This window comes from Lepisosteus platostomus, chromosome 9 (genome assembly GCF_059453375.1).
Source record: "Lepisosteus platostomus isolate fLepPlt1 chromosome 9, fLepPlt1.hap1, whole genome shotgun sequence".
Taxonomy (NCBI): domain Eukaryota; kingdom Metazoa; phylum Chordata; class Actinopteri; order Semionotiformes; family Lepisosteidae; genus Lepisosteus; species Lepisosteus platostomus.
The window spans coordinates 8302003-8316279 of NC_142619.1; the positions used below are offsets into that span (position 1 = coordinate 8302003).

The 14277-nt window shown below is 39.1% G+C and overlaps 1 long non-coding RNA gene across 1 annotated transcript; it reads right to left on the minus strand.

Moving 5' to 3' along the window:
• Positions 1–647: 647 nt before the first annotated feature.
• LOC148654506 (uncharacterized) lies at positions 648–14270 on the minus strand. The gene is made up of 2 exons (XR_015941484.1): positions 14031–14270; positions 648–978 (listed from the first exon to the last, which is right to left on the minus strand). It is a non-coding gene; the product is annotated as an uncharacterized LOC148654506 (long non-coding RNA).
• Positions 14271–14277: the final 7 nt, after the last annotated feature.

Below are 14277 nucleotides of genomic sequence, written 5' to 3' on the forward strand. Positions count from 1 at the left end.
CCTTGTCACACACTTCAAGGCTTAAGAAGCTTTTTTATTTAAAAGATAAAATGATCTCAAACCATCTCAGATCCATTTCTCATCTAAGTTGATTGGTTTACCAAATGAAGTTCTTGCTGGTGTTAAGAGATCTAGTTTTCTTTCAATTTTGAGGACACAAATCAAGGCATCTTCTTACTGCAATTGACACCACAAGAAAAATAGAAGACTAGTTGTTTGGGACCTTCTGAAGTTGATGACTGATGTGCATTTTTCACCTTAAATAGAACACCCGAATGTAAAATGTCTTATTGACTTAAGCAGGTTAACTTGACTTAAGCATGTTAGTAGGTGTGAGCTTTTTATGTAATCCTTCAATATTTCCTTGTCTTCAAAAAACATTTAAATGGAAATTTCCATGCCTAGACCGAGTTTGTACTTTCAATTAAATACATTACATCATACCATGTAAGCACTGGGACCTGATGCAGCCTCTACTCTTATCTCATCGAGGCTAACTGACTGACTTCTGAAAGATAATTTACGGTGCAGCTAACAAATTGGTTCCCTCTGGCCACCAAAATTGACTAAACCTTAAGACCTGAATGGGTTATACAGTTAAACATTAAACATACCACACACAGTTGTCCCATAGGAAAATTAGCATGTTTTTTTTTAAATTGTATATTTTACTGAACAGAACTGCGTTTTTAAAGCACTGAAAATAAAGTTGTATATTTGGGTATCATTAATAGATAACAGGCATATTCAGTGTTGCATTAGTATTTAACTTAAACACAGTGTCTTCTTCCCATTTAAATAAAAAATGTCAGATAAGCAATACTCACTTTTGGTGCTGGAAAGCCCATCATAGCCTTTTGACTTAATTGAATCAGTTCTTGGCCTTGCTGTTACCTAGGTCTGTAGTCATTGGCATGTTTCAGTGACTTATTAAAATACTGCAGCGTTCTGGCTCTCAGCGTCACTGGCGTCATAGATCTGGTAAGAGAGGTGTTTATGTAGTGAGTTTTTTTTTATATTTTAAAAAAGATAAAAACTTCTAACTGTTGAATATTACTGAAACCCTGAAGGTATTGGAAGTGTGAGGTTTTAAGGGGGCTCAGCTGATCTCTGGTGCTAGAAGTCAAAATGCAACATTTAGAAACTTTGTACTGCTCAACTCTCTGCCCCCAACACCACAACGAGCATCCTGACAGCCTTCAGTTTTTTTGTATGTTTTTTTGACATAAAACCGTGATAGCCGTCCAATACTCCTACAGCTCCAAGGTTATCTCTGAATTGCAAAACATTGTGAGGTCCCTTTAAAAAATGAATGAACCTGATAATGTTGTAAATGTGTATAACATGGAAAAAATAATTGAGTGCATTAGTCCTGTATGTCAGTAGTTCATTTTGAAACTTCAAGTGTTCTGTCATGGCATTTTTAAGGGATCTTCTGCACTGTCTGGTGGTGCCTGTGTTGCTCTCCCTGAATTTTTTTCCCTTTTTTTTTGTTACAACAGTTAGGGGTGAATAAATAAGTAACGGTTCTGACAGGCATGTTTTTACATATATGTATATAAATACATGGATAGATAGATCTAGTATGAAACTTTGCACAGTCTGAGGGGAAGGAAACAATCCTTCTGAACAAAATGGCTGCCCCCCTGCCCCTCCCTCCAAAATCTTTTTAAAACAATACACTTGTGGGAAACCTTTTTAGTGTCATAACAAGGTGTAAGCGCAACAATCTTGAAAAGTTTCTGTGTGTTTGAAAACTACTGTACTTCTGTACTTGGTATCTCTATATTTTTCGTTTTTCTTTTTTGCAGCCTGTTGGTTATGTCCGTGTGATTCTGAGACTGCATTTTTGAACCTACAACGTGTTTTCCATCAGCCTATCTCAAAATAACATTTGTGTCTATCTGGGGAGAGCTCCAACCTAGACTTGCTTCTTTTAGGTTTACAATCCAAGACCTCTGTTTCTAGACTATGATACTATTCTATTGGGGCTGCTGGTAAAATATACATTTAGTTCTTGTTCATCTATGAAGTTCATTTTGCATCCCATGAAATAAAATGTTGCTGAATACAGATCTGTTAAGTTTTTTTTATGTTATAATGTAAAAAAAATGTTGTAAATATAAGACTCCGCTTTTTGTTTTCTTTAATTTTGTACCTTCTCGTGCTGAATATAATCCAAGCAATGTCTACATCTAAAGTAAAGTAGTGAAGTTGTTCTCACCACTGTAAAGACTGGGATTTTTTATCTTTGAAGTTAGAATAGTATCAGATGAACTGTAGAAAAAAAATAGTCTATGGTATCGTTAGTTTTCAGATATTAAATTCATATATTATCTATTGCACAAAATAAATCCATTGTAGGATCATTCTCCTTATGCAGTCCATAAATGTATTGTTAAAAAATCAGGAACATGGAATCAGCCATACAAAACATCATCACAAGAGCTATATGGATGGTATTTTTAACTTTTTAAATTCTCCTTTGAAAAAGAATATAAAAAATCTACAACTTGCCCCTTATCTCTGATAGTGACATTTTTTAGATTGTAGCTTCAAATAGAAATGATGAGAAAAATAGGTCATGCTGGTTTTTAATAATATGTTTCAATACCAACAATAGGCAAAGCAACTCAATCTCAAACATTCATGAACGCTTAGTGTTTCTCATGGTGAACTGAAAGCATGCTGCCCCAAACGTCTATATCTTCTTTAAAGATTGGTTTAATCCCAGCCACTGCAGTGCCAAAACTTTTTACAGTAAGAGATGTGCCACACCTAGAATCCTGATTTATTTTAATAGCCAATGATAAGACAATGACCTTACTGCCCTAAAACCAGGCAGTAAAGAAACATTTTATGGCTCAGATCAGAGGGAGAGGAAAAAAACACAGAGGAATGGCTTAACTGAGCTCCTTGCATTTTACTGCCGTTTACATTTGAGGATTTTTAGTCTGATGTGGTAAAAGAATGTGGTGAGTGACATCTTTTGAAACACTGATTAAATATTTTGTGGGAACAAGGAGCAATAGTTTCAACGCATCATGCCGAACATCAATTAAGTGCTTCTTACTCACATCCCTTTAATTGTGCATCATCAGTGTTCTTTAAGAAATTAACCTCTTAAGATCTGCTTATCATTTCTAATGACCCACTAGTTAAGCCAAGGAGTTTAGATTGATGTTCCCTTAAGACACTGCCTTTTCAGTACCTTTCCTTGTCTTTGTGGTTGATGTTTTTTGCCATCAATCTGCCTTCTGAATTTTACGGGTCCATTCTTTATAGGAATATACTTTTTTATATTGCGTTTTGGGAATGCAGTCCTGGTTTGGGTTCTCCCGTATTTAATAAAGAAGAAAAAAAACTTTTTATTTCATTATTTACAGTTTCAAGAAATGTAACTGCCTTTTATCCGTCTGTGTGAAAAACGCTGGAGATTTCTGTAAAGAAAAAGAAAAAAGACGTTGTATTGTATTCATCTTGGCCTTTGTATATATATAAACACAACATTATCAGCCGTTTTGTTGTGTGGTTTGTTTTATTTCTCCTGCTGCACAGTGACTGATGTTTTTGGAGCTTTACACTAGGAGTGCAGATGACAGAATTTAACAGATTAAAGAGGTTTCCTAATGTCCGCAAAAGTGTATTCTCTGGATCTCTGTGCCTCTTAAAAATCATATTCATATTAAATATTAAAATGGGCAACACTACCCTGGAGGATAATAGAACCATAACACAGCAGAGCAAAGAATATAGCAATCTAGACTGTGTTAGCAAAATGCAGGACCTGATGCAGAAGGGTGACATTTTATTGTAGGCACAGAGACATATGGGAAAACTGCTCTGTTCAAAGGGTGGCATGGCGGCACAGTGGGCAGCATTGCTGTCTTGTAGCGCTGGGGCCCTGGTTCATGCTGGTAGGTTAATTGGCTACTGTAAATTGGCCCTAGGGGAAATGTGACTGTCATCCCATCCAGGGTGTATCCCGCCTTGTGCCCAATACTTTCCAGAATGGGCTCCAGGCCACTGTGACCCTGAATTGGATAAACAGTTACTGAAAGTGACATGATGCTCTATTTAAATTTTTTTTTCAGGGTGGTATTTGAGCTAATATGGCAAGACTCTCCAGGACTCTTGGGATTTTCTCCAAGGCATTACACCATATGAACCTATACAATTATTATGACAATTATTAACATATCCTTTTTTCTGTTATCCAAAATCTGTGTAACCTGTCATCAAGCATCAGATAGGCCTTTTTCCATAACAAATGCCAATAATCATGTACTTCAATTTCATAACCTTCATTTTACATGACTAACAACTCTAACTGTGAGCACATGGAACAATAAGAAAAATTACTAAAGAAGTGCATCCGAAAACTAGATGTCATTATAACTTTGTTTCTTTTCCAAGGCTACACTATGCTGCCTTAGTGTCTACACTGCTTGAACATGAGGCCTTAACTTTGTACCATACAAGAATTTCAAAATACAAGTCCATGAAACCCAAACCATATACAGTAATTTGGACTGGTTATGCAATGCTGTTTTATGTTCCTGCTTTGTGTTCTTTTAAACCATGTTTTTGTTGGATGTTTCCTGCGACCCTTCTGAGGTGATTTTTTGGTTATTGATTTTCCGGGATTAAGAGACCTTACCTTTTGCTCTTTTGCATCTGAAAAGAAATGTACAATTTATATTTACTGCTGTAACAATCCCCAGTAATGCACGACCCATGAAGGAGCGCTGACTGTGCTATACAGAAGCACACAAATACATTAGCACACTGTATTTTGAGTAGTGTTATTCATGAATGCTTTTTGTTTGTGTTTTTAAACTATTCATCCATCTATCCATTTTCGAACTACTTCATCCAATTCAGGGTCACGGGGGCAAGGAATGTGCAAAGGGATGCCAGGGTGCAGACAAAACATAGAAACACACACACACTCACACCAAGGCCAATTTTCCCAGAAGCCAATTAATCTACCTGTGTGTCTTTGGACTTGGGGAGGAAACCAAAGCACCTGGCGAAAACCCACTCAAACACTCCAGGTGGGGAATTGAACCCAGGGCCCCAGTGCTGCAAGGCATCAATGCCACCCACTAAATTATTCTTATTAATAATATCTTTCATAGTTTATTGAACAATAATTCATAGCAAAGCATCAATATACAGGTTCAGACAGGGGGTTAAATTTCCAAAAGTAGAAGTCAATACTCTGGAATTCTGTGTGTGAAGTTGAGGCAGTAACTACTGGCTTGATCCAGGTGGAATCTGTTAGGATGAGCAAGTGTTCAATAAACATATATATTCATACATGTACATAACTGATCGAATCTCCTGGGTAGCCAAGCAGCAAGGGCACTCTGAGTGCTAGATTCATGATCCAGATGGTTGACCGTGACCCGGATTCTCCAAATGTGTGGCACAATTGGCAGTGCTCTTCTAGGAGTACGGTTGGTATCTGGCAGCCAAATCTGTCAGGTCTTTCTTGGATTTCTGGCAAGCAGAAACCACTGTGACTTGCCGGACACCCGCAGGCTTGCTAAGACATCGAAGGAAGGAAGAACAACAATCCAGTGAGTGCTAATGTTCCTGTCAGGCACAGCTGCTATCGTAACATATAAAATAATGATTGGCTCTGCATTGAGTGAGTTGGAGGAGCATGTGCTCACCTCTCACTCCTCCCAGACATGCCCTAGGCTTGTTGCCAGAGATCTTTTTAAAACGATTGCCGGCAGGTAATTGGGTAGGTACATAGCAAAACATCACTGGTGTTTCCAAGTTAAAAAGAAAAACAACATTTAAGTTTTCTTAACAACCTGGTGTCTATCCCTCAGAAGCAGAATCTACTGTAAAAAAAGCAATATTAAAGTGAGAGAGTTCAGAGCTTTACAGAGGCTCAGTGCTCAGTGTACAACCAACCAAGTCTGCCTGAGCTGTTCCTGACACCTGGAATCATCTGTACACTGTGCAGCCATTTTCTAAACACTTCTTCCAATACAGGGTTGTGAGTGAGATTAGCCCCTGAGAGGGCAAAGAATAGAGCATTAAGAGACCACCCCCAACCACATGGCATTTTGTCAAACCATGTGCTCTCTTTCTTTAATTTCTTTCAGAAAGTACATAGAGTACTACATAAATAGCACTTACTTTTGTGTTATATATTTGATAGCAGAAATAGCCAATTACAATAAGAAATACAATACCCTGTCTAGATAATGAAGTATGTGTTGGAGGCACTAATAAAAAGTACAAAACTCTGTTTACTGTAGATCATTAAATGAGTTTTGGAGGCATTAACATGAAAGGAGTTCCTGTAGACAGTGTTTGTAACACACAGCCCTTTCCCAGGGTCCAAAGCCAAGTTCCTTTTGACAATTCATCTTTAATTTCTTAGCATTTCCAAGCAGCAGGGGCGGCAGTCCATTGCAGGGCACATACAGACACAAACATGCACACACTCACACCAAAGCCCTGTTTTCCTGCAAGCCAACGAACCCACCAGTATATCTTTGGACCGAAGAAACCCACCTTAACACTAGGAGAACATACAAACTCCACACAGATAGCACCCTAGGAATTGAACCCAGGGCCCCAGTGCTGCCAGACAGTAATCCTAACCACTGTGTGACTGTGCCTTCTCCATTTATACTCACAAGCTAAAGGTAACATTGAATCCAAGCTCACTGCATCATAAACAAAATTGTACTCAGCTAATCTGATTTTTTTTATGAGCAGCTTGAATGGTAACTAGGGAGATAAAGTATTAAAGGAAGAGGGCTGTAGAAATGCAGTTTAGAGATTTGGAAGCTGGAAATACTAACCTGCCATTTACTTTAAATCATTTTCTGTGAAAGTAATTTGTTACACTGTAACATGTCCTGTTCAATGCACAAGTAGTTTTACTTGTTACCACTCATATTAATATTATGTAATACTGGTAATAATTGTATTACTGTTTATATAGAACAATCACAGAATGGCATTACAAATAACAAATTCCTATTTCTTGAAATGTTTTGATATGTTTAAAAGCTTTTATTAAGCTTTGCAATTACAAATGACTATTTTCTAGCATTATTTCTTCTTTCACTAGGGCAGGCTGCAATAAATGTCATTTGCAGACACTAAACATTTTCCAATTGCTAGAAATTGAGTCTGAAAACTAAATGTTGTAAAAAGCAGGGAGGCATAAATGTGCTCATATCGCTAGCTCCACTATAATATTTAACTTATCTGTAATTTTTAATTTTCTATTTTGGAAGACCATGATAGTATAGTATCTGTACTTCTCCAATTAAACTTAATTGTGACAGTTACATTTGCCTAAATTCACACAGTACTCATTTTGAGAAATGCAATTACATTAATAAGATGCGATTCTTTGGTTCTGAAAAAGTAGGATCAAGCTATAATCCCTGTCTGAGAGTAGGATCAAAATCTGAGCTCAGAATGAATCCTGATCTGTTTATTATAACGTAACTGGTCTTAAGATCAAATCTGAGCCTCGATTTGTGATTGTAATATAGCCTGTTAACTGTTAATATAACCAGCCCCTTCTTGTTATAACTTGTACTGTAGGCTATGTTCCTTAAAACTGTATTGTCTTGAATTATTCTTATTAAATAATTACTCTTAATAGCTCAGTCACAAATGATCTATGGAATTCAGTGATACCACATTAAAAAAAAAACTGAACTGAAAGTCCTTTGAAAACTCCAATAAAGCTGAACTCTCCCCGAGCATACTTACGCAAATCTTACTATCCGTAGGTTCTAAGCAATTACAAAAACCTAGACCTAGGCGGAGGGCATATGTTTCGGAGAGATCTTCACCAAGTGCCCTTGTAATATCTGTATTGACAGCAAATGTTGTAATTTGAACATGTGAAGGAAAGTCCTGGGTGTGAGATTCATATCCGTAGGTGAGCAAACCTCCAGATTGGGATCTAACCTTTCTCCCAGATGACTGTTATAAACTCAATTTAGTGATCATTGTCAGTGGTGTTTGCTGAGGTGTAATTACTGCCATAGATAGAGCTACAGACTGTTAGATATTGGACCAGAACTGACCACAGGGTTACACAAGGGATTAAATTTTGTAATTTGAATATGTGTACAGTATATGAAAGATGGGCAAACATAGTTCTTACATAAGATAAATGACAGTTTATTGCAACGTAAAGGTCCATTTGATTTTTTTTTAATGAGACCATGTTTCCTCAAAGCAAAATCCTCTTTTACCAAACACACCACTGCCTACGGTATTAAGAATCACGGTTAAGCAAAGGTGAAATCACTGAACAGCTCTGACAGTGTACACTTACTAATCACATTGTATGCACAAATTCATCAAAGAGTTTTTAAACTACTCTAGAAACCACCAATCTAGCCATTTTCGGGATTTGGGAATTAAGCTGCAGGCAGTCAAATACAATTGGTGTATTTACAAAACAGCCTCAAAAATATTGTCTGTATAAATGTGAGCAGGACTGTGCTTTGCTAGGCTATATATACAAACTGAGGAGGCAGAGGGTCACTGAAAATGATGAACATGCCCATTACTGATACAATCAGCATGCCTTGAGCATGAGACTTCATTATCTTTATTTGTACGGGGGGGACCACCCAGAGAAGCTGAAATAAAAGCTGCTGACTGAGATTTGGTAAGAGCAGTCAAGAATGCTATAGGGGGTGGATCATGACAACCTTTGGTAAATGCTAGTGCGGCCTTAGGTTTGGAAAACCATGAGGAAAGTCTCCTTGCAAATGCACAACCATTCTTGTCTTGGATGTCTCAACCCTGCATCAGACAAGAGCTCTCATCTGGGAATCTCTTGGTACTGCCATGGCTGTTTAATCGCAGGGCAGCTGAGAAACTTTCTGCCGGGCAGAGAAGCTCCTCCTGTCCCTCATAGTTTCACAGCGTTTCCCCCTGTTTGCTCGTGCGGCTGACTCGGGGCCCGTTCCAAGCAGCTCTACTTACTCTGTAATGGCGGCTAAAAGCCAAACAGAGCCCAGGTCCAAGTTAAATGAGTAGCCTCCTCCTTTTTTCTTTTTTATATGAGTTCTGAAAAAGCATCCTTCGGGGGGGGGGGAGGGCAGGGTGTGGGACTTGAAATGATGTGGTCTGAGCCCTGGCCGCCAAAACAGCACTGATTGCAAGTGAGAGGAAAACGAGCAAAATCCTAAAATAACACCGTTTTCTCTGACAGGAAGGAAGAAAGTGGAAAAAAAAAGGAGGGGAGGGGTTGGGGGGGGGGGTGTCGACTGTTTCTTTTCTTTTTCTTTTCCATTTTTCAAATGTTGTTTTTGGTGGATCAAGGATTTCGTCTACATCGCTGCAATGGCCTTGAGTTTACAGGTTCTAAATTACAGGCCCAATGAAATCACAGGGTATCGGGTTAGAACAAAGTGCTGGAGCTCAATGAGCTCGGAGAGTCCCTCGTGAGATACCATAGCTCCTGCATAGCTCCGCGGCCTGTGAAGTGACCAAACTTTTTTGGCTCGCTAACAAACTCTGTTCTTTAGCTTGAGGTTCTCAGGTCCAAGGGCCAGATTAAATTAGTTATCGCGCCGCTATAGCCATTATAAAGTATTGCTTTCCTGGGACCCTAGCTCTCAGTTTAATGAAGGTCCCACTCCTGAAGCAGTCCTGACAGGAGGGAGTTGAGCTCTGTATTATAGATTAAACATCCACAGAAATTACCCACAGACTCGAGGGTCTGCTTGAAAATTTTGCCCCTTTTATTTTCTTATTCTGGTTTGGTCAGGCTGCAGTTACCACAAGAGGTTTTTTTTACGTGTAATAAAATAACATCTCAATCCATTCATTCACTGGTATTGGGTGTAAGCTTAATATGTTTCAACATGACCACCTACTACACTTTCAAATTGGTAAAATACATTTTAATAGTTGAAATGAAAAGCACTGTCTCCTAGATATCTGATCTGTAGTTTGAGGTTCTTATACAGTATGTATAAAAAGTATTACAGCCACCAAGCTTCAAATGGTTTGAATGTTATTTCACTACAACAGATGTATTCTAAAGCTGAAATCTGTCACGGCTCTGAGTTCCTAAGATATTTGACAGCGTGTTCTGTATATTAAACAGAACACAATTTGCTAAATGTAAGCAATTCTTTAAAAGACTAGTGTAGATGAGAAGAAGAAAAAATCAGGACACAAGCTGTGCCTGAGCTTTTGAAGGATGAACTTCATTAAGAAATTTCAAACAACACAGCACAAAAACAAAAATATATTTTAAGCGATCGGGGTCTTGATGAGAAGCTCTCCAGACCCAGGTAAGTAGAAACAGATCATAGAACATGTGTAGCTAGGGGGAAATTTCAGAAGGAATTAATAATTTGAAAGAAAAAAGCAAAGAACCAAAGTAATCGTACAGCATAACCAAACTTTGAATGTTTTTTAACCTTCCCAGGGTGCATTGCAACTTCAGTATTTTAAAATTCAGCAGCAAGCACAGATAATCACAAAGTCTCAAAGGGGTAAAATATTCTATGTGGGCAATAGCAGTTTAGTACTATTAAGGAGCTATGCCTGTGCAATATTTCTTCTCCTTTGAAAATATGCTCCTATTTACTGCTAATACTGTCTTTAAGTAACTGAAAACAAGAGTATTCAACATTACTAATATTTATTATTTAGAAATCGACCTTTTATGATAAACCAAACTACAGGCTTACGGATTTTTCTAAGAGCGATACCAAGCACCAGTCACTGTACGACCAGCAGAGTGCATTTTAAACTCAGGCTGAGATGGGATGCTCACAACAATCGAGCTGTTGTGTATGATAGTAGAAAGCAACAAGCTACGTGCCCCACGTTCATATCCTTTCACACGGAAGAGAACGGGATGTGACAGCAACCAGGTAAGTGCTGTAGATATGACCATGGTATGCTTTTCAAAATCTGCTGGAGGTTGGGAAAATGGAGACAGCATAGTGGTATAGCCCTTAGTGCTGTCGGCTTACAGCTCTACAGCTTGAGTCCTAGGTTTGATTCTGGCCTAAGACATCTTCTAGGTTTTCTCCCCTTGCCAACATGGCTACAACTTTCTCCCACAGTGAAATCACACACCATCTAGAATAATTGCCATTAATAAACTGTCTCCATGCGCTTCTGTGAGTGAATGACCTTGTGTGCCCATCCAGGGTCTCACTCCACCTTGCTCTCTGTGCCTGAAGGGTCAGGCCCCAGCTGGCTGCAACCTTCTAGGCATGAAGTGCTTACTGAGAATGGTTGATTGAACGGGAACATAATGGTGGGGTTTTTTTTTTCAGGAATGGGCTTGTTCCTTTGTCTGAAGACAAAGGGTTATTGAACACTTAAGACAATGTTACAGCCCCTGCTTTCGTGCTATTTCATGAAAAAAAGCCCTAAAAAGGCTAGGGAGGAGCTACACGGGTGTAGAAGTGGAGATGGGGTGGTGAGAGAGTGATATCAGAAGGGAAGTCCTGGGTGTGAGATTCATATCCGTAGGTGAGCAGAACTCCAGACTGGGATCTAACCTTCCTCCCAGATGTCTGTAATAAACTCCATTTAGTGCTCATTGTCAGTGGTGTTCACTGAGGTGTAATTACTGCCAAAGATGGAGCTACTGGACCAGAACTGACCACAGGGCTTGTGTCAGGGGTTACACAAGGGATGAAACACTACTCAGTTGTAGCAACTGGGCCTCAACCCACCTGCACTGAAAAGCAAAACATATGTGAGCCCCTTCTCCTTCCAGAAATAATTAAATGGGAGAGCCCACTCCCCATCCCAGACAAGCAAAGTGTACAAGAGGGGTTTCAGATTAACAGCTTGCCCATGCAAATGTAACACTGGGTCTGGTAGGACAGCCCTGATCTAACCCCAGTGTCTGCAGCCCTGGACCAAGAGAGCAACAGATCTCCAGGTTTTACAGGCAGACTAAATGTGAGACTAAAAGTTAACATGTTAACTTCTCCCTATTAAACAACTGATTCATCCATTTAAGTATTTCAGAGGTCAGCTGAGATAAAAGACAAAAGAATTTGTCAGACATCAATAATCAATTATTCAATGATAATGCAACAATTTAAAAATATTCTTGACTGATTTTGATTTCAAAAGTAGATTGACTTAAATATTTTCCAGATATAAGTTAAAGTTTCTGTCTAGAAGGAGATGATTCTTTGTAAATAGTTCTCACATGAAAACGAAAATGAGCTTTCAAAACATCCATCCTTTTTCAATAACTGTTTAGTCAACTGTTTAGACATGTTGAGTTGGAGTCTAACATGGCAGACAATGGGTCAGGATAATCTCTGGCCGGCAAGCCAGTCCATCACAGGACACACACGATGGACAATTTGGAGACAGCGAAACTGCAGTAAGGAAACGGCAGCATGTAGCAAAAACTCATATGATCACAAGAAGAACATGCACACTCCGCACAGACGTTACCTTTGCCCATAATGGAGTCCAGGACATAAGACCTGTGATGCAGAGAAGCTAGCCATAGTCCTGCTGCCCATACTAAATTGAAAATGAAAAAAAAAAAACAGAAGCTATGTTTAAATACAGGGTGTTTCTTATTAAATTAGCAATACATAGACGAAAATCAATTGAAATTATACACAAAGAAGTAAAGCTTTAATTCATGAAAGTACTCATTAATGAATTAGTCGTAGTAAAAATTAAACATTAATGAGTTTTTGTGGGTAAGAAATTGTTTTAGTTGCATTGTCATTAGTGACTGTTTCGCTGGTACTGACGACCTGTAGCACACTGAAGCATACCTCTAGTCTTTCCTTAATTCTTCTATCCATTTTCTAACTGCTTCATCCAGTTCAGGGCCATGGGGGAGCTGGAGTGTATCCTGGCAAGGAACAGGTGCAAGGCAGGGTAGACCCTGAACCTCACCAGCCTATCGCAGGGTAGATATACAGACACAAACACACATACATTTACCAGTATGTCTTTGGACTGTGGAAGGAAACACACCAAAACACAGGGAGAACATACAAACTCCACACAGACAGCACCCCAGAAATTGAACCCAGGGCCCCAGTGCTGTGAGGCAGCAATACTAATCACTGCTCCACTATGCCAACCTCCTTCCCTAAATTAATCACAAAGTTTTTGGATTAAGGGGAAAAAACTTTTCAGTCTAGATTAGGTGAGATAATTCAGGATCTGCTCTGGATTCATGATGATACCAGACTCCACGTAACCACATATTTGCTTAAAACCAATATAATCAGCACAGAAAGAAGAAGTGACTTTATTACAGTTCAGGATAACCAGGTGTCTTGTAAAAGTGTGTCCTAATTATCCAATTGGAAATGTATTAGCAGCCTTCCTTTAACCATAGAAGCGGACACAATTCTTCAATTTTTAAATCGAATTACTTCATTAACCTGACAACATTGTACCACCTCGTAGCTTTGCAGGTCACATCTCAGAAGCTAAGCACATCTGGGCCTGGTCAGGACTGGGATCAGAGACCTCTGAAGAAAATCAGGTTGGAACTGGAAGCGATGCTGGTCCAACAATAGGAGTCACTCTTTCCTTTGAAACACAATTTCCAAACCAGTGCCTCAGTACAGGGACCAAGGACGATGTGGTTTTACGAGGTGCCGTCCTTCAGATGAGGAATTAAACCAAGGTCCTGACTACATGACCATCCCAGTGTTACCACTTGGAATAGAAAGGGTGTTAACTCTGATGTGTCCAGGTTAGAATCCAGCATTATCTCGAACAACCTGCCCTTGCTAAAGGCTGCAGCGCTTCAAATCATTCTTGGATGAAATGGCTCTCCTCATATATATATAAAGCACTATGGGAACCTCAGGGGTGAAAGGTCCTATGTAACTTGTAAAAGGGATACGCATACAATCATTATTATTGTTACGAGTTAGGTTTCTTGTTCTATTACAAAAGGATAAAAAATGGGTGTTGCATTGCATGTTTTACATTTTAAAAAGTTCCTGGATTTTTTTTTTCGTGTCAGGGTGCAAGGATATTTTTTTTACCTGCCATATTCAGCGTCAAACGTCAGTACACGGGAAATGGCGCTTCGGATACACCGAACTTTAAGAATGACGAGAAAAAAACTCATTCTCTCGACCGTTTCCCCTCTACTTTTCCTACTTCGAAGCGTCCCGCTGCAAAGCTGTACTACAGGATCCCCTCCAACGCCTGCCGATAATTGTTCCTAAACCAATTCACTGCTCGCTCGAAGTTCGGATGTTAATGTCAACCGGATTAAACGAGCCTTGC